General features: G+C 39.1%; 1 protein-coding gene across 4 annotated transcripts in view; it reads right to left on the reverse strand.

Moving 5' to 3' along the window:
• Nucleotides 1-27,320, reverse strand: part of kazna (kazrin, periplakin interacting protein a) — a 309,866-nt gene extending 282,546 nt beyond the window's left edge. For 2 of the 4 annotated variants that reach the window (XM_064297864.1, XM_064297876.1), the window contains exon 1: nucleotides 26,872-27,320. The gene's annotated coding sequence lies outside the window, so the exon portion shown is untranslated. The remainder of the gene's footprint in view (nucleotides 1-26,871) is intronic. The other 2 variants (XM_064297865.1, XM_064297866.1) reach the window with 2 other exon arrangements.
• Between the last annotated feature and the right edge of the window lie 279 nt (nucleotides 27,321-27,599).

Below are 27,599 nucleotides of genomic sequence, written 5' to 3' on the forward strand. Positions count from 1 at the left end.
CAAATGCAAAATGATATGTTTCAGGTCTTTTAAAAATATTTATATATTGCACATGTCTTTAATGGCCATAGGTACCCATGCTACAGTAGAAAATATTTTACTCATTCAAAATCATTAACAAACCTGTGTCCCTACCATTCTTCAAGCTGCTGAACACAGCCGTCAAATTGCCTTTACCCTCAGACTTACCGTTTTCCTAACCCTAACCCTAGTTTGGGCCCTTAACCCTAATTGAAGCCATTGGTAGCTTGGAAAACTTGAGCAAACCCATTTAAAATTGATTAAAAATGAATGTAAATATCATGAAGACAATAATACAAATGCAAAATGATATGTTTCAGGTCTTTAAAAATATTTTTTAATTGAAAAATATTAATATATTGCACATGTCTTTAATGGCCATAGGTACCCATGCTACAGTAGAAAATATTTTACTCATTCAAAATCATTAACAAACCTGTGTCCTAACCATTCTTCAAGCTGCTGAACACAGCCGTCAAATTGCCTTTACCCTCAGACTTACCGTTTTCCTAACCCTAACCCCAGTTTGGGCCCTTAACCCTAATTGAAGCCATTGGTAGCTTGGAAAACTTGAGCAAACCCATTTAAAATTGATTAAAAATGAATGTAAATATCATGAAGACAATAATACAAATGCAAAATGATATGTTTCAGGTCTTTAAAAATATTTTTAATTGAAAAATATTAATATATTGCACATGTCTTTATGGCATAGGTACCCATGCACAGTAGAAAATATTTTACTCATTCAAAATCATTAACAAACCTGTGTCTACCATTCTTCAAGCTGCTGAACACAGCCGTCAAATTGCCTTTACCCTCAGACTTACCGTTTTCCTAACCCTAACCCTAGTTTGGGCCCTCAACCCTAATTGAAGCCATTGGTAGCTTGGAAAACTTGAGCAAACCCATTTAAAATTGATTAAAAATGAATGTAAATATCATGAAGACAATAATACAAATGCAAAATGATATGTTTCAGGTCTTTAAAAATATTTTTTAATTGAAAAAATATTAATATATTGCACATGTCTTTAATGGCCATAGGTACCCATGCTACAGTAGAAAATATTTTACTCATTCAAAATCATTAACAAACCTGTGTCCTAACCATTCTTCAAGCTGCGAACACAGCCGTCAAATTGCCTTTACCCTCAGACTTACCGTTTTCCTAACCCTAACCTAGTTTGGGCCCTTAACCTAATTGAAGCCATTGGTAGCTTGGAAAACTTGAGCAAACCCATTTAAAATTGATTAAAAATGAATGTAAATATCATGAAGACAATAATACAAATGCAAATGATATGTTTCAGGTCTTTTAAAAATATTTTTTAATTGAAAAATATTAATATATTGCACATGTCTTTAATGGCCATAGGTACCCATGCTACAGTAGAAAATATTTTACTCATTCAAAATCATTAACAAACCTGTGTCCCTACCATTCTTCAAGCTGCTGAACACAGCCGTCAAATTGCCTTTACCCTCAGACTTACCGTTTTCCTAACCCTAACCCTAGTTTGGGCCTTAACCTAATTGAAGCCATTGGTAGCTTGGAAAACTTGAGCAAACCCATTTAAAATTGATTAAAATGAATGTAAATATCATGAGACAATAATACAAATGCAAAATGATATGTTTCAGGTCTTTAAAAATATTTTTTAATTGAAAAAATATTAATATATTGCACATGTCTTTAATGGCCATAGGTACCCATGCTACAGTAGAAAATATTTTACTCATTCAAAATCATTAACAAAACCTGTGTCCTACCATTCTTCAAGCTGCTGAACACAGCCGTCAAATTGCCTTTACCCTCAGACTTACCGTTTTCCTAACCTAACCTAGTTTGGGCCCTTAACCCTAATTGAAGCCATTGGTAGCTTGGAAAACTTGAGCAAACCCATTTAAAATTGATTAAAAATGAATGTAAATATCATGAAGACAATAATACAAATGAAAAATGATATGTTTCAGGTCTTTTAAAAATAAATTTTTAATTGAAAAAATATTAATATATTGCACATGTCTTTAATGGCCATAGGTACCCATGCTACAGTAGAAAATATTTTACTCATTCAAAATCATTAACAAACCTGTGTCCCTACCATTCTTCAAGCTGCTGAACACAGCCGTCAAATTGCCTTTACCCTCAGACTTACCGTTTTCCTAACCCTAACCCTAGATTGGGCCCTTAACCCTAATTGAAGCCATTGGTAGCTTGGAAAACTTGAGCAAACCCATTTAAAATTGATTCAAAATGAATGTAAATATCATGAAGACAATAATACAAATGCAAAATGATATGTTTCAGGTCTTTTAAAAAAAATTTTAATTGAAAAAATATTAATATATTGCACATGTCTTAAATGGCCATGTGTACCCATGCTACAGTAGAAAATATTTTACTCATTCAAAATCATTAACAAACCTGTGTCCTAACCATTCTTCAAGCTGCTGAACACAGCCGTCAAATTGCCTTTACCCTCAGACTTACCGTTTTCCTAACCCTAACCCTAGTTTGGGCCCTTAACCCTAATTGAAGCCATTGGTAGCTTGGAAAACTTGAGCAAACCCATTTAAAATTGATTCAAAATGAATGTAAATATCATGAAGACAATAATACAAATGCAAAATGATATGTTTCAGGTCTTTAAAAAATATTTATTTTATTGAAAAAATATTAATATATTGCACATGTCTTTAATGGCCATAGGTACCCATGCTACAGTAGAAAATATTTTACTCATTCAAAATCATTAACAAACCTGTGTCCCTACCATTCTTCAAGCTGCTGAACACAGCCGTCAAATTGCCTTTACCCTCAGACTTACCGTTTTCCTAACCCTAACCCTAGTTTGGGCCCTTAACCCTAATTGAAGCCATTGGTAGCTTGGAAAACTTGAGCAAACCCATTTAAAATTGATTAAAAATGAATGTAAATATCATGAAGACAATAATACAAATGCAAAATGATATGTTTCAGGTCTTTTAAAAATATTTTTTTAATTGAAAAAATATTAATATATTGCACATTTTTAAATGGCCTCAGGTACCCATGCTACAGTAGAAAATATTTTACTCATTCAAAATCATTAACAAACCTGTGTCCTTACCATTCTTCAAGCTGCTGAACACAGCCGTCAAATTGCCTTTACCCTCAGACTTACCGTTTTCCTAACCCTAACCCTAGTTTGGGCCCTTAACCCTTAACCCTTAACCCTTAACCCTTGCAAGATGGCGCCGCGGATGGCTGCCTCGGTGTGTTGGTGCGCATTGTTTTGCCTTGTTTTGTTTGTAAATTCAGTGTTTTGCGATAGCATCCGGAACTCTTTCACCAGGGAAGAGCTCATGAATATCAGGGTAACAACTCCTGTGGATTTATTTCCGAACATTCTCATCACATCTGCGGAATTACTGGTCACTTTTGTCAAAGGTACGCTCACCCTTGTTCACGCAGTGAAACGCCGGAGGAGAGGGAAACGTGCCGGTGCGCTCGTGCGTCTCCGCAGACGCGGTCTCGCACTCCGTTACCGGGAATATTTCTATCTAACGTGCGATCGCTGTGCAATAAACTGGACGAACTCCAGCTACTGGTGGAGAAAAACAGAGACTTTTCAACATCTTCCGTTTTGTGCTTCACGGAAACTTGGCTGTGTGGATCGATACGGACTCTGCGCTGCAGCTGGCAGGCTTTCAGCTATTCAGAGCGGATCGCGACACAGAGGGCTCCGGCAAAATGAAAGGTGGAGGTATTTGTTTTATACAAACAGTGGCTGGTGTAAAGATGTTACAGTGATTATGCAGCACTGTTCTCCTGTTCTGGAAACTTTTTTCATCAACTGCAAACCCTTCTACTCCCCCGCGAGTTCGCTTCATTCATTCTGGTCGGTGTTTACATTCCACCGCAAGCCCTCGTGCAGGAGGCACAGCGTACGCTCGCCGACCAGATACTGTGTGTGGAGCGGACAAACCCGGACTCTTTCGTTATCGTCCTCGGCGACTTTAACAAAGGGAATCTCAGCCACGAACTGCCTAAATACCACCAGTTGATTAAATGCCCGACCAGAGAGGAGAACACTTTAGATCACTGCTACAGTACAATCAACCGTGCCTATCACGCCGTCCCCGCGCTGCCCTGGGACACTCTGACCACATCATAGTCCACCTGATTCCTGCATACAGGCAGAAATTAAAACTCTGCAAACCTGTTGTGAGGACATCTAAGAAGTGGACCAGTGAAGCTATGGAGGATCTTCGCACGTGCTTGGACTGCACTGACTGGGATGTTTTCAGGACTGCTACCATCAGTCTGGATGAGTACACAGAGGCTGTGACATCATACATCAGCTTCTGTGAGGACAGCTGTGTACCATCACGCACCAGGGTTATCTACAACAACGACAAACCCTGGTTTACAGCTAAACTCAGACAGCTAAGGCTGGCAAAGGAGGAAGCATTTAGGAGTGGGGACAAGGACGGTTTTAAAGAGTCTAAATACTGTTTTAGCAAGGCGGTGAGATATGATAAACGACTGTACTCTGAGAAACTCCAACAGCAGTTCTCAGAAAACAACTCGGCCTCTGTCTGGAAGGGCCTCAGACAGATCACCAACTACAAACCGAAAGCCCCCACTCCACTAATGACTTGCGCCTGGCCAACGACCTGAATGAGTTTTACTGCCGATTTGAAAGACAATGGGACAGTCCTGACACCATCTCCCCGTGAACCCATTCACCAGCTCCAGACCACCAGCTCCTCCTCCCCATCTCAGCAGGAGCCCGGGCCTCTCTACAATCACCCACCTCAGAGGCCCCCTCCCCCTCCCTATCACAATGACGACTCTCTCCCTCCTGGAAGGGACGTTAACAGATTATTCAAGAGACAGAACCCCGCAAAGCAGCTGGACCAGACTCTGTCTCTCCCTCCACCCTGAAGCACTGTGCCGATCAGCTGTCTCCGGTGTTCACAGACATTTTTAACACCTCACTGGAGACATGCCACGTACCAGCCTGCTTCAAGACCTCTACCATTATCCCCGTCCCCAAAAAAACAAGGACCGCAGGACTCAATGACTACAGACCCGTCGCCCTGACCTCTGTGGTAATGAAGTCTTTTGAGCGCCTTGTACTGTCCCACCTCAAAACCATCACGGACCCACTCCTGGACCCCTGCAGTTCGCATACAGAGCCAACAGGTCTGTGGACGATGCTGTAAACATGGCCCTCCACTTCATCCTCCAGCACCTGGACACTGCAGGAACCTATGTCAGGATCCTGTTTGTGGACTTCAGCTCCGCCTTCAATACCATCATCCCGGCTCTACTACAGGACAAGCTTTCCCAGCTGCACGTGCCTGACTGCACCTGCAGGTGGATCACCGACTTCCTGTCTGACAGGAAGCAGCACGTGAAGCTGGGGAAACACGTCTCCGACTCCCGGACCATCAGCACCGGCTCCCCTCAAGGCTGCGTCCTTTCTCCTCTACTCTTCTCCCTGTATACCAATAGCTGCACCTCCAGTCATCAGTCAGTCAAGCTCCTGAAGTTTGCAGACAACACCACTCTCATTGGACTCATCTCTGGTGGGGATGAGTCTGCCTACAGGAGAGAGATTGAACATCTGGTGTCCTGGTGCAGCCATAACAACCTGGAGCTCAACGCCCTAAAGACAGTAGAGATGGTAGTGGACTTCAGAAGGAACGCAGCCCCACCCGCCCCCATCACCCTGCATGACTCCCCAGTCGACACTGTGGAGTCCTTCTGCTTCCTGGGCACCATCATCACCCAGGACCTCAAGTGGGAGCTGAACATCACCTCCCTCACCAAGAAGGCTCAGCAGAGGATGTACTTCCTGCGGCAGCTGAAGAAGTTCAACCTGCCAATGACAATGATGGTGCACTTCTACACTGCCATCATTGAGTCCATCCTCACCTCCTCCATCACCATCTGGTACGCTGCTGCCACTGCCAAGGACAAGGGCAGACTGCAGCGTATCATTTGCGCTGCTGAGAGGGTGATTGGCTGCAATCTGCCATCCCTCCAGGACCTGCACACCTCCAGGGCCCTGAGGCGGGCAGGAAAGATTGTGGCCGACCCTCCCACCCTGGACACAAACTCTTTCAAACACTCCCCTCCGGCAGGAGGCTGCGGTCCATCAGGACCAAAACCTCACGACACAAGAACAGTTTTTTCCCGACTGCAGCTGGCCTCATCAACAAGGCCCGGGACCCCCACTGGTACTGTACTGTTATCCTGACCCCCACGGACACCAAACAGACAGCACCTGTACTTATAACACTTTATCCCCTTGCACTATTGTTTATTGTTTACTGTTTACCGTTTGCACTATGTTTATGTTATTTTATGTCTGTTATGTTTTTATTGCACTATGTTTATTTCATTTTATTTATCTTATTTTATGTTCACTGTTATGCACCACCTGACCAAAACAAATTCCTCGTATGTGTAAACCTACTTGGCAATAAAACCTGATTCTGATTCTGATTCTGATTCTAATTGAAGCCATTGGTAGCTAGGAAAACTTGAGCAAACCCATTTAAAATTGATTAAAAATGAATGTAAATATCATGAAGACAATAATACAAATGCAAAATGATATGTTTCAGGTCTTTAAAAAATATTTTTTTAATTGAAAAAATATTAATATATTGCACATGTCTTTAATGGCCATAGGTACCCATGCTACAGTAGAAAATATTTTACTCATTCAAAATCATTAACAAACCTGTGTCCTAACCATTCTTCAAGCTGCTGAACACAGCCGTCAAATTGCCTTTACCCTCAGACTTACCGTTTTCCTAACCCTAACCCTAGTTTGGGCCCTTAACCCTAATTGAAGCCATTGGTAGCTTGGAAAACTTGAGCAAACCCATTTAAAATTGATTAAAAATGAATGTAAATATCATGAAGACAATAATACAAATGCAAAATGATATGTTTCAGGTCTTTAAAAAATATTTTTTTAATTGAAAAAATATTAATATATTGCACATGTCTTTAATGGCCATAGGTACCCATGCTACAGTAGAAAATATTTTACTCATTCAAAATCATTAACAAACCTGTGTCCCTACCATTCTTCAAGCTGCTGAACACAGCCGTCAAATTGCCTTTACCCTCAGACTTACCGTTTTCCTAACCCTAACCCTAGTTTGGGCCCTTAACCCTAATTGAAGCCATTGGTAGCTTGGAAAACTTGAGCAAACCCTTTTAAAATTGATTAAAAATGAATGTAAATATCATGAAGACAATAATACAAATGCAAAATGATATGTTTCAGGTCTTTAAAAAATATTTATTTAATTGAAAAAATATTAATATATTGCACATGTCTTTAATGGCCATAGGTACCCATGCTACAGTAGAAAATATTTTACTCATTCAAAATCATTAACAAACCTGTGTCCCTACCATTCTTCAAGCTGCTGAACACAGCCGTCAAATTGCCTTTACCCTCAGACTTATCGTTTTCCTAACCCTAACCCTAGTTTGGGCCCTTAACCCTAATTGAAGCCATTGGTAGCTTGGAAAACTTGAGCAAACCCATTTAAAATTGATTAAAAATGAATGTAAATATCATGAAGACAATAATACAAATGCAAAATGATATGTTTCAGGTCTTTAAAAAATATTTTTTTAATTGAAAAAATATTAATATATTGCACATGTCTTTAATGGCCATAGGTACCCATGCTACAGTAGAAAATATTTTACTCATTCAAAATCATTAACAAACCTGTGTCCCTACCATTCTTCAAGCTGCTGAACACAGCCGTCAAATTGCCTTTACCCTCAGACTTACCGTTTTCCTAACCCTAACCCTAGTTTGGGCCCTTAACCCTAATTGAAGCCATTGGTAGCTTGGAAAACTTGAGCAAACCCATTTAAAATTGATTCAAAATGAATGTAAATATCATGAAGACAATAATACAAATGCAAAATGATATGTTTCAGGTCTTCAAAAAATATATTTTTAATTGAAAAAATATTAATATATTGCACATGTCTTTAATGGCCATAGGTACCCATGCTACATAGAAAATATTTTACTCATTCAAAATCATTAACAAACCTGTGTCCCTACCATTCTTCAAGCTGCTGAACACAGCCGTCAATTGCCTTTACCCTCAGACTTACCGTTTTCCTAACCCTAACCCTAGTTTGGGCCCTTAACCCTAATTGAAGCCATTGGTAGCTTGGAAAACTTGAGCAAACCCATTTAAAATTGATTAAAATGAATGTAAATATCATGAAGACAATAATACAAATGCAAAATGATATGTTTCAGGTCTTTAAAAAATATTTTTTAATTGAAAAAATATATATATTTGCACATGTCTTTAATGGCCATAGGTACCCATGCTACAGTAGAAAATATTTTACTCATTCAAAATCATTAACAAACCCTGTGTCCCTACCATTCTTCAAGCTGCTGAACACAGCCGTCAAATTGCCTTTACCCTCAGACTTACCGTTTTCCTAACCCTAACCCTAGTTTGGGCCCTTAACCCTAATTGAAGCCATTGGTAGCTTGGAAAACTTGAGCAAACCCATTTAAAAATTGATTAAAATGAATGTAAATATCATGAAGACAATAATACAAATGCAAAATGATATGTTTCAGGTCTTTTAAAAAAAATTTTAATTGAAAAAATATTAATATATTGCACATGTCTTTAATGGCCATAGGTACCCATGCTACAGTAGAAAATATTTTACTCATTCAAAATCATTAACAAACCTGTGTCCCTACCATTCTTCAAGCTGCTGAACACAGCCGTCAAATTGCCTTTACCCTCAGACTTACCGTTTTCCTAACCCTAACCCTAGTTTGGGCCCTTAACCCTAATTGAAGCCATTGGTAGCTTGGAAAACTTGAGCAAACCCATTTAAAATTGATTAAAAATGAATGTAAATATCATGAAGACAATAATACAAATGCAAAATGATATGTTTCAGGTCTTTTAAAAAAAAATTTTAATTGAAAAAATATTAATATATTGCACATGTCTTTAATGGCCATAGGTACCCATGCTACAGTAGAAAATATTTTACTCATTCAAAATCATTAACAAACCTGTGTCCTAACCATTCTTCAAGCTGCTGAACACAGCCGTCAAATTGCCTTTACCCTCAGACTTACCGTTTTCCTAACCCTAACCCTAGTTTGGGCCCTTAACCCTAATTGAAGCCATTGGTAGCTTGGAAAACTTGAGCAAACCCATTTAAAATTGATTCAAAATGAATGTAAATATCATGAAGACAATATCAAATGCAAAATGATATGTTTCAGGTCTTTAAAAATATATTTTTAATTGAAAAAATATTAATATTGCACATGTCTTTAATGGCCATAGGTACCCATGCTACAGTAGAAAATATTTTACTCATTCAAAATCATTAACAAACCTGTGTCCCTACCATTCTTCAAGCTGCTGAACACAGCCGTCAAATTGCCTTTACCCTCAGACTTACCGTTTTCCTAACCCTAACCCTAGTTTGGGCCCTTAACCCTAATTGAAGCCATTGGTAGCTTGGAAAACTTGAGCAAACCCATTTAAAATTGATTCAAAATGAATGTAAATATCATGAAGACAATAATACAAATGCAAAATGATATGTTTCAGGTCTTTTAAAAAAAATTTTAATTGAAAAAATATTAATATATTGCACATGTCTTTAATGGCCATAGGTACCCATGCTACAGTAGAAAATATTTTACTCATTCAAAATCATTAACAAACCTGTGTCCCTACCATTCTTCAAGCTGCTGAACACAGCCGTCAAATTGCCTTTACCCTCAGACTTACCGTTTTCCTAACCCTAACCCTAGTTTGGGCCCTTAACCCTAATTGAAGCCATTGGTAGCTTGGAAAACTTGAGCAAACCCATTTAAAATTGATTCAAAATGAATGTAAATATCATGAAGACAATAATACAAATGCAAAATGATATGTTTCAGGTCTTTAAAAAATATTTTTTTAATTGAAAAAATATTAATATATTGCACATGTCTTTAATGGCCATAGGTACCCATGCTACAGTAGAAAATATTTTACTCATTCAAATCATTAACAAACCTGTGTCCCTACCATTCTTCAAGCTGCTGAACACAGCCGTCAAATTGCCTTTACCCTCAGACTTACCGTTTTCCTAACCCTAACCCTAGTTTGGGCCCTTAACCCTAATTGAAGCCATTGGTAGCTTGGAAAACTTGAGCAAACCCATTTAAAATTGATTCAAAATGAATGTAAATATCATGAAGACAATAATACAAATGCAAAATGATATGTTTCAGGTCTTTAAAAAATATATTTTTAATTGAAAAAATATTAATATATTGCACATGTCTTTAATGGCCATAGGTACCCATGCTACAGTAGAAAATATTTTACTCATTCAAAATCATTAACAAACCTGTGTCCCTACCATTCTTCAAGCTGCTGAACACAGCCGTCAAATTGCCTTTACCCTCAGACTTACCGTTTTCCTAACCCTAACCCTAGTTTGGGCCCTTAACCCTAATTGAAGCCATTGGTAGCTTGGAAAACTTGAGCAAACCCATTTAAAATTGATTAAAATGAATGTAATATCATGAAGACAATAATACAAATGCAAAATGATATGTTTCAGGTCTTTAAAAAATATTTTTTAATTGAAAAAATATTATATATTGCACATGTCTTTAATGGCCATAGGTACCCATGCTACAGTAGAAAATATTTTACTCATTCAAAATCATTAACAAACCTGTGTCCCTACCATTCTTCAAGCTGCTGAACACAGCCGTCAAATTGCCTTTACCCTCAGACTTACCGTTTTCCTAACCCTAACCCTAGTTTGGGCCCTTAACCCTAATTGAAGCCATTGGTAGCTTGGAAAACTTGAGCAAACCCATTTAAAATTGATTAAAATGAATGTAAATATCATGAAGACAATAATACAAATGCAAATGATATGTTTCAGGTCTTTAAAAAATATTTTTAATTGAAAAATATTAATATATTGCACATGTCTTTAATGGCCATAGGTACCCATGCTACATAGAAAATATTTTACTCATTCAAAATCATTAACAAACCTGTGTCCCTACCATTCTTCAAGCTGCTGAACACAGCCGTCAAATTGCCTTTACCCTCAGACTTACCGTTTTCCTAACCCTAACCCTAGTTTGGGCCCTTAACCCTAATTGAAGCCATTGGTAGCTTGGAAAACTTGAGCAAACCCATTTAAAATTGATTCAAAATGAATGTAAATATCATGAAGACAATAATACAAATGCAAAGATAAAGTTTCAGGTCTTTAAAAAATATTTTTTAATTGAAAAAATATAATATATTGCACATGTCTTTAATGGCCATAGGTACCCATGCTACAGTAGAAAATATTTTACTCATTCAAAATCATTAACAAACCTGTGTCCCTACCATTCTTCAAGCTGCTGAACACAGCCGTCAAATTGCCTTTACCCTCAGACTTACCGTTTTCCTAACCCTAACCCTAGTTTGGGCCCTTAACCCTAATTGAAGCCATTGGTAGCTTGGAAAACTTGAGCAAACCCATTTAAAATTGATTCAAAATGAATGTAAATATCATGAAGACAATAATACAAATGCAAAATGATATGTTTCAGGTCTTTAAAAAATATATTTTTAATTGAAAAAATATTAATATATTGCACATGTCTTTAATGGCCATAGGTACCCATGCTACATAGAAAATATTTTACTCATTCAAAATCATTAACAAACCTGTGTCCCTACCATTCTTCAAGCTGCTGAACACAGCCGTCAAATTGCCTTTACCCTCAGACTTACCGTTTTCCTAACCCTAACCCTAGTTTGGGCCCTTAACCCTAATTGAAGCCATTGGTAGCTTGGAAAACTTGAGCAAACCCATTTAAAATTGATTAAAAATGAATGTAAATATCATGAAGACAATAATACAAATGCAAAATGATATGTTTCAGGTCTTTTAAAAATATTTTTTTAATTGAAAAAATATTAATATATTGCACATGTCTTTAATGGCCATAGGTACCCATGCTACAGTAGAAAATATTTTACTCATTCAAAATCATTAACAAACCTGTGTCCCTACCATTCTTCAAGCTGCTGAACACAGCCGTCAAATTGCCTTTACCCTCAGACTTACCGTTTTCCTAACCCTAACCCTAGTTTGGGCCCTTAACCCTAATTGAAGCCATTGGTAGCTTGGAAAACTTGAGCAAACCCATTAAAATTGATTAAAATGAATGTAAATATCATGAAGACATAATACAAATGCAAATGATATGTTTCGGTCTTTTAAAAAATATTTTTATTGAAAAAAATTAATATATTGCACATGTCTTAATGGCCATAGGTACCCATGCTACAGTAGAAAATATTTACTCATTCAAATCATTAACAAACCTGTGTCCTACCATTCTTCAAGCTGCTGAACACAGCCGTAAATGCTTTACCTCAGATACCGTTTTCCTAACCTAACCTAGTTTGGCCTAACCCTAATTGAGCATTGGTAGCTTGGAAACTTGAGCAACCCATTAAATGATTAAAATGAAGTAAATATCATGAGACAATAATACAAATGCAAAGATATGTTCAGGTCTTTAAAAAAATTTTTAATTGAAAAAAATATAATAATTGCACATTCTTATGGCCATAGGTACCATGCTACAGTAAAATATTTTACTCATTCAAAATCATTAACAAACCGTGTCCCTACATTCTTCAAGCTGCTGAACACACCGTCAATTGCCTTTACCCTCAGACTTACGTTTCCTAACCTACCTAGTTGGGCCTTAACCCTAATGAAGCCATTGGTAGCTTGAAAACTTGAGCAAACCATTTAAATTGATTAAAAATGAATGTAAATATCATGAAGACAATAATACAAATGCAAAATGATATGTTTCAGGTCTTTAAAAATATTTTTTAATTGAAAAAATTAATATATTGCACATGTCTTTAATGGCCATAGGTACCATGCTACAGTAGAAAATATTTACTCATTCAAAATCATTAACAAACCTGTGTCCTACCATTCTTCAAGCTGCTGACACAGCCGTCAAATTGCCTTTACCCTCAGACTTACCGTTTCCTAACCCTAACCCTAGTTTGGGCCCTTAACCTAATTGAAGCCATTGGTAGCTTGGAAAACTTGAGCAAACCCATTAAAATTGATTAAAATGAATGTAAATATCATGAAGACAATAATACAAATGCAAAATGATATGTTTCAGTCTTTTAAAAATATTTTTTAATTGAAAAATATTAATAATTGCACATGTCTTTAATGGCCATAGGTACCCATGCTACAGTAGAAAATATTTTACTCATTCAAATCATTAACAAACCTGTGTCCCTACCATTCTTCAAGCTGCTGAACACAGCCGTCAAATTGCCTTTACCCTCAGACTTACCGTTTTCCTAACCCTAACCCTAGTTTGGGCCCTTAACCCTAATTGAAGCCATTGGTAGCTTGGAAAACTTGAGCAAACCCATTTAAAATTGATTAAAAATGAATGTAAATATCATGAAGACAATAATACAAATGCAAATGATATGTTTCAGGTCTTTAAAAATATTTTATTGAAAAAATATTAAATATTGCACATGTCTTTAATGGCCATAGGTACCCATGCTACAGTAGAAAATATTTTACTATTCAAAATCATTAACAAACCTGTGTCCTACCATTCTTCAAGCTGCTGAACACAGCCGTCAAATTGCCTTTACCCTCAGACTTACCGTTTTCCTAACCCTAACCCTAGTTTGGGCCTTAACCTAATTGAAGCCATTGGTAGCTTGGAAAACTTGAGCAAACCATTTAAAATGATTAAAAATGAATGTAAATATCATGAAGACAATAATACAAATGCAAAATGATATGTTTCAGGTCTTTAAAAAATATTTTTTTAATTGAAAAAATATTAATATATTGCACATGTCTTTAATGGCCATAGGTACCCATGCTACAGTAGAAAATATTTTACTCATTCAAAATCATTAACAAACCTGTGTCCCTACCATTCTTCAAGCTGCTGAACACAGCGTCAAATTGCCTTTACCCTCAGACTTACCGTTTTCCTAACCCTAACCCTAGTTTGGGCCCTTAACCCTAATTGAAGCCATTGGTAGCTTGGAAACTGAGCAAACCCATTTAAAATTGATTAAAATGAATGTAAATATCATGAAGACAATAATACAAATGCAAAATGATATGTTTCAGGTCTTTAAAAAAATTTTAATTGAAAAAATATTAATAATTGCACATGTCTTTAATGGCCATAGGTACCCATGCTACAGTAGAAAATATTTTACTCATTCAAATCATTAACAAACCTGTGTCCCTACCATTCTTCAGCTGCTGAACACAGCCGTCAAATTGCCTTTACCCTCAGACTTACCGTTTTCCTAACCCTAACCCTAGTTTGGGCCCTTAACCCTAATTGAAGCCATTGGTAGCTTTGGAAACTTGAGCAAACCCATTTAAAATTGATTAAAATGAATGTAATATCATGAAGACAAAATACAAATGCAAAATGATATGTTTCAGGTCTTTAAAAAATATTTTTAATTGAAAAATATTAATAATTGACATGTCTTTAATGGCCATAGGTACCCATGCTACAGTAGAAAATATTTTACTCATTCAAAATCATTAACAAACCTGTGTCCCTACCATTCTCAAGCTGCTGAACACAGCCGTCAAATTGCCTTTACCCTCAGACTTACCGTTTTCCTAACCCTAACCCTAGTTTGGGCCCTTAACCCTAATTGAAGCCATTGGTAGCTTGGAAAACTTGAGCAAACCCATTTAAAATGATTCAAAATGAATGTAAATATCATGAAGACAATATACAAATGCAAAATGATATGTTTCAGGTCTTTAAAAATATTTTTTAATTGAAAAATATTAATATATTGCACATGTCTTTAATGGCCATAGGTACCCATGCTACAGTAGAAATATTTACTCATTCAAAATCATTAACAAACCTGTGTCCTACCATTCTTCAAGCTGCTGAACACAGCCGTCAAATTGCCTTTACCCTCAGACTTACCGTTTCCCCCCCCCCTTAACCCTAATTGAAGCCATTGGTAGCTTGGAAAACTTGAGCAAACCCATTTAAAATTGATTAAAATGAATGTAAATATCATGAAGACAATAATACAAATGCAAAATGATATGTTTCAGGTCTTTAAAAAATATTTTTTTAATTGAAAAATATAATATATTGCACATGTCTTTAATGGCCATAGGTACCCATGCTACAGTAGAAATATTTTACTCATTCAAAATCATTAACAAACCTGTGTCCCTACCATTCTTCAAGCTGCTGAACACAGCCGTCAAATTGCCTTTACCCTCAGACTTACCGTTTTCCTAACCCTAACCCTAGTTTGGGCCCTTAACCCTAATTGAAGCCATTGGTAGCTTGGAAAACTTGAGCAAACCCATTTAAAATTGATTAAAAATGAATGTAAATATCATGAAGACAATAATACAAATGCAAAATGATATGTTTCAGGTCTTTTAAAAATATTTTTTTAATTGAAAAAATATTAATATATTGCACATGTCTTTAATGGCCATAGGTAGCCATGCTACAGTAGAAAATATTTTACTCATTCAAAATCATTAACAACCTGTGTCCTACCATCTTCAAGCTGCTGAACACAGCCGTCAAATTGCCTTTACCCTCAGACTTACGTTTTCCTAACCCTAACCCTAGTTTGGGCCCTTAACCCTAATTGAAGCCATTGGTAGCTTGGAAAACTTGAGCAAACCCATTTAAAATTGATTAAAATGAATGTAAATATCATGAAGACAATAATACAAATGCAAAATGATATGTTTCAGGTCTTTTAAAATATTTTTAATTGAAAAAATATTAATATATTGCACATGTTTTAATGGCCATAGGTACCCATGTACAGTAGAAAATATTTTACTCATTCAAAATCATAACAAACCTGTGTCCTACCATTCTTCAAGCTGTGAACACAGCCGTCAAATTGCCTTTACCCTCAACTTACGTTTTCCTAACCTAACCCTAGTTGGGCCCTTAACCCTAATTGAAGCCATTGGTAGCTTGGAAAACTTGAGCAAAACCCATTTAAATTGATTAAAATGAATGTAAATATCATGAAGAAATAATACAAATGCAAAATGATATGTTTCAGGTCTTTAAAAATATTTTTTAATTGAAAAAATATTAATATATTGCACATTTTTAATGCCATAGGTACCCATGCTACAGTAGAAAATATTTTACTCATTCAAAATCATTAACAAACCTGTGTCCTACCATTCTTCAAGCTGCTGAACACAGCCGTCAAATTGCCTTTACCCTCAGACTTACCGTTTTCCTAACCCTAACCTAGTTGGGCCCTTAACCCTAATTGAAGCCATTGGTAGCTTGGAAACTTGAGCAAAACCCATTTAAATTGATTAAAAATGAATGTAAATATCAGAAGACAATAATACAATGCAAATGATAGTTTCAGGTCTTTTAAAATATTTTTTAATGAAAAATATTAATATATGCACATTTTTAATGGCCATAGGTACCCATGCTACAGTGAAAATATTTACTCATTCAAAATCATTAACAAACCTGTGTCCCTACCATTCTTCAAGCTGCTGAACACAGCCGTCAAATTGCCTTTACCCTCAGACTTACCGTTTTCCTAACCCTAACCCTAGTTTGGGCCCTTAACCCTAATTGAAGCCATTGGTAGCTTGGAAAACTTGAGCAAACCCATTTAAAATTGATTAAAAATGAATGTAAATATCATGAAGACAATAATACAAATGCAAAATGATATGTTTCAGGTCTTTTAAAAAAGATGTTTTCCTTGAAAAATTCCTTATATATTGTGCATTATTAAATAGCCTTAGGTACCCATGCTACAGTAGAAAATATTTGACTCATTCAAAATCATGAACAAACCTGTGTCCTGACCATTCTTCAAGCTTCTGAACACAGCCGCAAATGCTTACCCTCAGACTTACCGTTTCCTACGTAACCTGTGTGGGCCCTAACTAATTGAAGCATTGGTAGCTTGGAAAACCTCAGAAAACCTATTTAAAATTGATTAAAAATTAATGTAATATCATGAATACAATAATACAAATGCAAAATGATATGTTTCAGGTCTTTTAAAAATATTTTTTTAATTTAAAAGATACTAATATATTGCACAATTTTTAATTGCCATAGTAAATTAATGTAAATATCATGAAGACAATAATACAAATGCAAAATAAGGCGTTTGCTGAGGGGGTGAGGGGGACACAGTTTGTTCACTCTGAAATATTTTGCATCATCTTGCCCTCGGCTTGCATCCGCCTGTATTTAACTTGCCGTCTAACATGCTGTAAACCCCAAACCGCTATTCTGCTCAATCACAGTTTTGGGGATGAGGTTCAATGAGGTAGTCCAATGGGGTTTGTTGGGGGGGGAGGGGGGGGGGCTGTACATTTTGTACGGGTATATTATCTATATATTGCATCACTGCACTGCTCTATGTACTGTTTTATTTTAATTGGTTGTGCTTATTTTTATATTTGCTGCGTTGTTGCATTTTATTGCACGCAGAGCACTCTTGCATTGTCCTCAATCAGACCACTATTGTATTAAATCTCACAGCAAAGGGGCAATAAAACATTTATGATTCTAGGGAGGAATATATTCATTAAATATACATTTTGCATATTTATCAATTTAATTGCTGAAGCAATTAAATATGCCCCTTTTTAATCACCTAAAGTGGTGGGCCATACAGACCATCACTTTCTATGGACCAATACAGGTGCAGTAGGCTTGCACAGTAATGACTCAACTGAAATCTTTACCTTCCTGGTTAACATTTCCCTGTCCACTGCCTGAGATATAAAAAGATGTCAGTTTTTTTTAGAGCCGGACTAACTATACGTTCTGAACAGACACCTGACTTAATTCCCCCATTACTTTCACAGGCCAACATTTTATTAAAATATACCCAGACATGTGTCAGAGTAACAAGGTTTGCCATATCTTGATTAGTCTGAATATCAGTGAAAGATGTCCAGCATGTGCCGTGTTTAGAATGATTAGTGTGAATGTTAATGGTAGGGGTGCATTTTTCCCCTCGATAGTCATCTCATTCCCCTCTAACTGACTCCAGAAGCCAGTTTTGCAACCTCCTCTGTTGAGGATAGCATCTTAAAGAGATTTGCATTTCTTATCTCATTTCAAGATTACGCATTTGCATAAACCATATTTTGATTCTTTCCAAATTCACCCATTTTTTTGCCCATTCAGTCACCTGAATTTGCCCCCCAGGACTGTAGTTGTAAAATTGTGACACAGAAAGGCGCCCCCTTGCTGCGGACTGTGGATGGTGCACGAGAAGCAGCAGGGTGAAATATCTGTGTTTCTGGGGGTCTGTGGCGTCAAAGCCCAAAAGAAATACTTTCCTCTGAAATTCCCCTCATACGCACCGCTGGCGTAGAGTGTAAATAGTGATGAATGCAAATGCTTGATTGAATTCTCACCTTGAGAAGATTATTTCCTCGCTGAGCACTGTTGGAAGAGAAATAGACGTGACTGAAATGTTTGGATAAAAACATAAGCTGTGCAGAGAGCGAGAAAGGGAAAGATTTAGAGCGGCGCACACGGTTCTGAATTTGCATTTTGAATGCGGATGTGCAAGACTTTGCAAAACTGAGGATATTTACAGTCTCTGAGTTTTTTTATGCTTTCTTGTTCTCTAAATTTGTGATTTAGTTAAAAAAAAAAAAGGCGAAAAGAACTGTCAGCAAGACTGAGCACAAGCTAACTAAGGAGTTTGTGAGTTTCTAGCTGTATAATATTATAGAGAGGGACACAGGCATGCGCTGTATAGACTCGCTGTTATCCTTGGTGAGATTGTAGACCTTTTGGGAGGGGAGGGGGGGGGGGCGGCTGCAGGGGGGAATACGTTTTTCTCCCTGCTTTACTTTGACTGCCCTCGTCACCTCTGCCTTCCCGGCCCTGATTAAAGAATGGGGCAGAAATTCCTGCCGTCGTCCCGTTCCATCAGTCATGTTGCTGTAGCTTTTGGGATATGTGCTTCGTACATCAAAGTTCACGGCCGGCTAATTTTTCTACAGTAAAATAATTACCACGGTGGCAAAAAGTAAGTGCAGAGGGGAAGGGAGTAACCGGCGCATGCACAATTCTCTGCCAACTGCCCGGGCTGGAGGACACAGGGGCCGAGGACACACAACACACAATTGCGTCAGGAAACGTTCCTGCGGGGATTGTTGATAATGCCAAGAAACCAAAGTGGAATTAAAACGGCTTGGTGTGATGTGGCGGTGGTTTTCGCATTTCCCTCCCAGGCTGGCATACGTCACCAAGACCGTGGCGGATGGCAACAGGAAACCGGGACAAAAGGCTTATATTTTCGAACAGGAGCCAATTAAGACCGCGTGCCCCAACTGACGATAACAGATTTATGCTGCATTCAGACGACAACGTTTAAAAATTAAAAATAACCATACCAGTTGGTATTGCGGGATGACAGTCTGCTACCGTACAATTAAAAATGTGATGTTAGAAGCCTAATCGTGGCAAGTCCTCTCACTGCTGACGGCGTTTGCCATCGTTTTCCCATTAAGAATAGTGAATTTACGATTTGACGTCAACAGTCGGCGTCTGAATACGACGTTAGAAAGTTTAAGCATGAGATTATAAAAAGTGGACATTCATCATTTATTCATTACCTAAATAGCATTCCGCATTTGAGCAGTGGTGCAGGAGCCGGCCAAACTCTGCGTGCAAATAGCTAAATTCTATCCGTTTATCCCGCCACTGAGGGAACTTACAGTTGTCACGGCGGCGGTTAAGAGAGGATAAGGTGAAGGAGAGAAACGGGATGTAATTAGTGCCGTCTGGCTGTGAGGAATCTGGAGCGAGTATTGAGGAGCGTGAAAACAGACGTCCTCGGGCACGTTACAGACAAAACAAGATTCTCTCCCTATAAATAGAATTCACATAAATACCAGCACAATGACAAGAAACACCTGGTGACTTGTACTCGGTTCTCTTTCCTCATTCGCTGAAGGAAACCTTCCTTTTTTTTTTTTTGCAAAGTACACCCATTAAACGGTGACGTGGGATTGAAAACATTTACTAAACTTGGGAATTAAATGGTTGCAATGCATTTAAAGCATATATGCAAGGATTAAACTATATGCCTACAGAGATGTGTGATCACATCATATATACATTATAATCAAATTAAATAAATCGGCTTCTTACCCATGTTATGTAACTCTGGAGGTATAGCACTGTTGAGTATATTGGTTTTCGAGTAACAGCTTTTATATGTGGTCCATAAATGTTGTAATGCTAAGTATACTGGTGGAAGGAAGGCTGTTGGGACATTACACTATGGCAGTTGAGGAGATGAGCTTCCCATTTCTGGCAGATCGCTTTTAGATTTGTGATGGGAGACTAGCTTTTAAGTCCTTTTATGTGGTGTTGCGAGGTAACAGGTGACAGCTGACAGGTGAGTGACACAGCATGCAGCTTGTGCTCGAAAGCAGGCAGAACACCCAACCCATGGCAGGCAACTGCCTATGGTGCCATGGCTATGAAAAATAATCTTTGTGATGCATGCCTGTGGCATATTTTTATTTGTGCATTAAGCAGAATTTAGAAGTTAAATAGGCCCTGTGCCTCTGTTCAGTAACCTATTTTTTCAGCTGGTCTGTCGACCATTTGGCGTGGAGAATGCCATGTAAAGACCTTGGGTTTACAGAGTGTGTACCTCCAGCATACAAAAATAGATCAAAAGCAGCAAGATTGGAGATGTCATTATTACAGTCACAGCCACTTATGTTTATTCAGAAAGGAACAACAAAATGCAGAAAGAGATAATGGTGTTTAACAATTTCTAAATGGGACAAAATCATCAAAATAAAGGCTCCGGAAAAACATAGCCGTTAAATGAATGAATAATACGATTTCAGATTCAGTTTTAAAAAATAAATTCTGGTCACGTTCTTCGACGGTTCCAGCCAAACACGGCAGGACCGTGGAGACTGAGAAGCGGTGAGCTCAGGAAGTGAGGTCATGATGACACATTGCAAATGAAATGTGATTTCTGGGATGGAGAGTGTGCCTGCTCTTAGAACCTGCCTGTAGTTCAGTCCCATTCCTCTGTTTATCAATGCCAGGCTAAAGGGGAGGGGGGGTCGGGGGGGGGGGAATAACAGCAGCCTGGTGAAGCCAGAAAATGCCTAGGAGAGATGAAAGGGTTTTTTGTGTGTGTCTAAACCCAGCCCCATTCACAGCCGTCACTGCCTAGGAGCGGAGGTTTATTATTACAGCTGCGATTGCACACCGCTTCTTCAATATTGCATTACACTTCAGTCATTCAGCAGCGCCCTCTTAGCCAGAGTGAATGAGAGAACACGACTGCAACCACCAGAGTTATGTGAGCAACAGTGTGCCAGACCATGCTGAGAATATTCTTAAACATATAAATTATTTCTCCTTTTTATGTGAGCGTTACAGTTTTACTGTGATAGTGATTAGAACAAAGTTATCTTGCAGTATCTAGTTATTGGGAATGTGAAGTCTCATTTAATTCAGTTAGCTGTGCAATTAATATCTACGGAGTTACGAGCTGTGCTCTGTTACGGTGCTTGTAGGCACTTCCACAGTTTGCACTGGGCGCCATTTTGGCATAACAGCCTGGTACCTGCCTCATCTGGATAAGAAACATCTGCCAAATGAACGTATGCACCCAGGTACAGGAACGACCCGGGTTTGCATGCCTCTCCTGCTTAAAGGGGGTGAGTGTCACACACAGTGACCCTATAGAGGGGCATATTTGGGGCAGGTTTGCCTACCCAGCATGTTCCTTCCTCAGAGCCCCAGTCTTCCTGCTTTCATATATGTTCACTGTACGTTCACACCAAAGTACACGGCCCCCCCCTCCCATCCCACCATCCTCGCTGACGCTAACACCCCCCCCCCCCCACCCCCTGCCCCCACCACTGGAATTACGCATACAGCTCTCCCCCATCCTTTCATTCAACCCCTCTGGGACACACACCGTCTGCCTCTTTGTTCTCTTTCCTCCCGATGGCACAGAGAACGGTGCCAACATCTGGGCGCGGCGGGGCCGGGTGCCGCTCTGCACACATGGGGCAGACCCCTTGATGTTGCACCTGGCGGAACGTAGGTGTGCCGCCTGGCTGTCAGGTGCCCCAGCGCTCTGTCCAGCATGCCCAGCACACTTAAACCCCTTCACATGTTACTCTCATCACTAGAATTACAGATGAGAAAGAGGAGGCACATGTCAGGGTCTATATATTGAAGCTGGCAATGAGCCCACCCTTCAAATGTATTTTTAATCACATTTGAAATGTGATTTCTGTTCTATTCCATTTTCTATTGATCTTTTATTTATATTTAATGCTATGCTATGCATATAATTAACTGTTTTTTATTGTTTCCGATAAACTATATTGCGTTGTCTATTTTATTTAATTTTTGTGTTATATATCAGAGTGACGCTTAAAAATTGAATGCATAAATATGTTTGCATGATTCAGAAAATGCAATGCATAAACCCCTCCCCCCAGCCCCCCAAAAAAAACCCAAAAACCATCTTATTGTTCTGCTTTGAGCTCAAGTGTGCCAGAGAGAAATGCGTCTGACATGCTAACACGGCCACATTGGTCTTGTCTGATAATAAAGAAGGTAAATGTGTGTGTGTTTTTGCATCGGAGAGAAGCTCCAGCATACCTCGGCTGCAAACCGACGCTGTGAAATCATTACCCATAAAAAGCAATAAAAGTAAAATGTCACGGTCTGTCAATAAAGAATTTCACAGCACAAGAGGAGAATGCAGTTACCTTTTGATTTATGGCAAATTGCCAGCTAAGGTGGCCCAGAGGTCCAGAGTGTGTTGCTGAAATTTAATTAGTTCCTGCGAACATTATGCAGCAGAAGGAACTGTTGCAACAAAGCAAAACAAGGTGCTAAAAGCAAAAAGAAAGAAAAAAACACTTGGTCCCAAGGAAAAAAATCTGCCAATGTAAAAAAAAATATGGCCCCAAAACAAGAATATGTGCTCCTGTGAATTCAAGTTTTTTTTGCTTTCAGAAAGAAAGAACGGTAAAATGAACTCCAAACTAAACTGGATCCTGAAGGAAACTAAAACTGCTTCTGCAAACAAAAAAATATTGCTTCCACAGAAATATCTGTTTTCAGGGGAAGATTCTTTCATATTTCCTACAGCATATTTAATGACTCAGAGAAAATACTTTTGGGCTATGGAAAACATTTCACCCATTCCTGGCAGTGAGAATTTAGCATTGGTTGCAAGGCAATCTTTTTTGCTGACATGTAATTCAGTGTTCTAGTGCGTTACAAGCAGCTGGTAGAACACTAGGTTCTGCTTTTGTTTTGTTTCTTGTTTTTTTTAACAGATTCAGGTGAATGCTTTTAACCAAGCACTAGCATTTTGTTTCCATGATCTGAGTAAAAGCATAATTTGGCATGGAGGTCCCTTGCCCCTCTCCTCTCTGCAGTATAAGCATTAGTCTCCCAGTCTTGGGATGATATTATCCATCTGATACCCGTCTAGCCCTGGGACGTCTGCCGATTGTTTGATTTGTTTTTCTTCCTGGGCTGCCCTGCAGCTACGGCTGAATCTGACAGACAGTCTTATAGGTAGAACAAGAACAATGGCCATGGCAGAACCGCTGTGCAAAACTGTTGAATCACACGGTTGTGATAACAACTGGCAGGCTGGTCAAATAAATAAATAAATGAATGAATGAATGAATAAATAGAAAAGGCAGTCTTCTGCATTCTTACACTGTATGGCCCGGCTGTATGCCAGAAAAAAATGAAATGGGTACAAACAGTTTATTAAAAAAGGAGCACTATCCAATGCTACACACAGTTTCTGACTGGACTTCCCTTTCAGAAAATTAGACAAACCCATGATTAGGCATGTAGTGGGCATTCTGCCTCACTTACCATGTTGGGTGGAGGACCTAGAAAATATAATCCGGTACTCACTACAAAATACATGAATAAAATGTTATTCATAGCATAGTCTTTTGGATCACGCAAAAAATGTGTACTCTAATCTGAATGTTTTGGATTACTTTCAGATTCACTGGCCAAGAGTATTGTAAAATATTTGAATATGTAGCTACAATATGCATGTGCACTTACTGCCCATCATCATGTGTAGGTGTACATATGGTATGAGTATGAGTGAGAGTGTGTGCTCAGTTTCATTGTATGTTAAAGTAATCATTTAAAATACACATTAAAAGTATGTTAGACTGATTACATTTACTTTGATTTTGTAATATGATTACATAATCCTGATTACATTTAATCCATTATTATCCAGTACTGCTCAGTTCTGCTCTGAGTCCCATTCAGTGACACTGAGTACATCAAGATCAAATGCATGCTGGCTTATCTTGAATGTTTAGCCTAAAGCCAATGCTGAAGTATTTAGCTCAGTCATTTACTTTAGCTTGTGCTGTGAGCTAACCCTTTTGTCATAAGGCCTAGTATAGGAATCAAAATGGGCAGGTGTATGAAACCAATGAGCAAATTAAGACAGAGTTAATTGGCTGTAACAAAAACCAGCCAACACACTTGCTATCCAGGAGCCTAATTATTCTCCATAGCCTTGTGGGACTGCTTTCAAAGTGCCAACTGCAAGTGCACAGGAGGCCAGACCTTAATAGCTAACTGGAAGCCATTCAAAGCATGGCAGCATCTCCTTTGACCTGTTAGAGAGGTTCTACAGCTGGCTTTCCCAGAAAGCCATGCCTATTATTCTTCCCCCCAATGCTACTAATTATTTTCCTTTTTAAGTTGAAGCAAAGTAAATTGTCAAGCAAAGATTACAGGGCCTAATGTTGCTAGCCAAGTTACCATTTCAGTTTTGTTTGGCCAAATATCTTTTTTTTTTATCTCAAAAATGAATTTATATTTTTTTATTTTAAAGAGCTTCATGTCTCTCGGATGCTTTAATGACAATGTCTGCAATCAAATAAGTCATCTTCCCAATTCAACTATTCGAGAATCCCTCAAACTGACCAGATTTTTCAAAGCCCCTCTCAATCCAAGAAGAGAGATGGAGGGGAAGCACTGAACCTGGTGGGTGGATGAGTGGGGACAAAGGATAGAGACATGAGGCCAAGTCTGCAACTTTCAAATGGCAATCCTGAGAAAAGGGGGCATGTGAGGTGGTGGGTGTGGGGTGGAATTAAGTTTCTACTAATGCAAGGCAGCTGTCCCTTAGTGACCAAGTTTCAGAAGCCTGAGATGGATCGCTGTCAGCGCTGAGAGACAGTATTTTCCTCACCCCATCTCCACCCTATATCACCCCCACCCCGAACATCCCTCAGGTTGAGGATTTATGGGACCAGAATCGCTCACTCTAGCCTCTCCTGTCAGCCCTCCCTCCCTCCCCCCCCCTCCCTCCCTCCCTCCCTCCTCCCCCCTCCGCCCCCCTTCCGTCGCACCCCCTTGGTCGATGGAAAGCCCAGCGCAGCAGACAGCGAGTGTATTTCACGACGGGATCAGTCACACCCCCCTGGTCCTTGCCGCCGGCCCACAGTAAATCAGAGGAAACAAATGTTGTTTAAGCGAGGTGTTCTGTACCGGAGGCAGAGAGCTGCAGGGTGCCTGCGGAGAGCCCACATTATCCTGCGCAAAGGCATCCCAACACGTGAGCACCGCACATCGCCTCACGTTCATTAAGTGAACATAATGCTTGCAAGTAACTGTGCTTGCTGTATATTTTCTGGCTTCAATATTCTATATATTCTGTGTGTCTGACACTCAGCATTAAAACAATTTGTGCTCCCCAATTGGGGGGTAGCTAATGGCTTACCTGCTGGTAATGTCGCTGCAGTGCGTAGCAGGACAGCAGGGTTAGGCTCTAAGATGTGGGAAGTAAGCTCTATTGCGTTTAAACAAACCCTGTGTGTGTGCAGCAGCCGTGTGTGTGTGTGTGTGTGTGTGTGTGTGTGTGTGTTCGTGTGTCCACCTGTCTGTACGCCCGTCTGTCAGTCTGTGTGCATGTGGGGGTAGAGACAGACACACACACACAGACACATGCATACCTGTGCTCACACACGTTTTCAAATCGCTGATCTTATTCTCAGCCTCAGAAGTCTACATCCAGTACAGAACCGCTGCTCCTGTTAAGCTCTATTCCTGAATTTATCACTCCCTTCCCTTATCCACAAAGGCAGACCTCCTCCTCCCCCCCTCCCCAACCCCCACCCCCACCGCAGCGTACACCCAGCCCAGCCCAGCCCAGCTCACAAGCCACAGTGTTTAAGTATTCAAGTCGGCGCTGCTGCCACATCTCATTTGAGACCGGTGGATGTTATTTCCAGTTAATGCCATCAAGACCGTGACAGATGCACCCAGTAAACTCATCCCGGCGCCCGGGAACGTGAGGAAAGCCAATGGCTCCACAGAGCACCGCACCGCCATAAAAGCGCTGAGCGTATTCATAGGGGCATGAACCAGGAAGGATGGAAATGGGCTTTTGAAGCAGCACACTCGCCTCCTGCATGGATACTGTGGCCTTGGTTCTTTTTTTTTAATGGGCCAGGAGACATTACAGACGTCACACAGAAAGCAAGCTGTTCAAGGGGATTGTTGTGCAACTGCATCCAGCCTTACAGGTTTTTTTTTTCTTGCCAAACAAATAGGTCAATTCACAAAATTATAGTTTCACAGCAAATGAAGAATTAAGGCATTATCCTTTAAACTCAGACTGACTCACCATAATTCCACTAGTTCCAAATGTGAGACGTTGTAGAGGAGGATGAAGGAGAGGCCATCTGTGTTTTCTTCAGTTGGAATTATGCTCAGTGCCATTTCCCAGAGATGTGGCCATCACTTTACATGGTGAATGACAACCAAGAGGATAAAGAAAAAGTAGCGTTTCCTCTTCATACTCTGAGTCGTCTTGCTTTTTGTTGATCGATGTTCTGGTGTCATGAGAGGTAAGGAACTTTACCTTCAGATCTTCTGAAGAGCTTGTGGTGAGAAATGATCTATAAACCAGTCTGGCTGCCAAAAAAGGCTTCTTTAATCTATTAATAAACTTTAAACACAAATTTGTCTCAAGAGGGAAACTAAAAAAGGATTCCAAAACTAAGAATGCAAAGGTTTACTGTAATATAAAGTAAAAAAAACAAAACAAGGCCTTATTTCCCTTGTTTCCCCAAAAAGCCTTATAGAGTCCTGCTGCAAACACACTTTTCTACTCTCAATCACCACAATCAGTGTTAATTAATGCCAGCTGGGCAACAACTGTCTGTCAAGGTTTTCTGCCAGTCATGGGCTTTGTAGTTTAAAACTGGGCAGCCATGATGGCTTGTAGTTCCAGTCTGAGTCACTGGGAAGGTATCTCCCTTCTATGATTCTGCCCACCTCTGGTGACATCAGTGTGTAAAGCCTAACTTTCATAGCGGTAAGTGGAAGGAGAACAACAAAGGGGTCCACAAA

Source organism: Anguilla rostrata, chromosome 11 (assembly GCF_018555375.3).
Source record: "Anguilla rostrata isolate EN2019 chromosome 11, ASM1855537v3, whole genome shotgun sequence".
Classification (NCBI taxonomy): domain Eukaryota; kingdom Metazoa; phylum Chordata; class Actinopteri; order Anguilliformes; family Anguillidae; genus Anguilla; species Anguilla rostrata.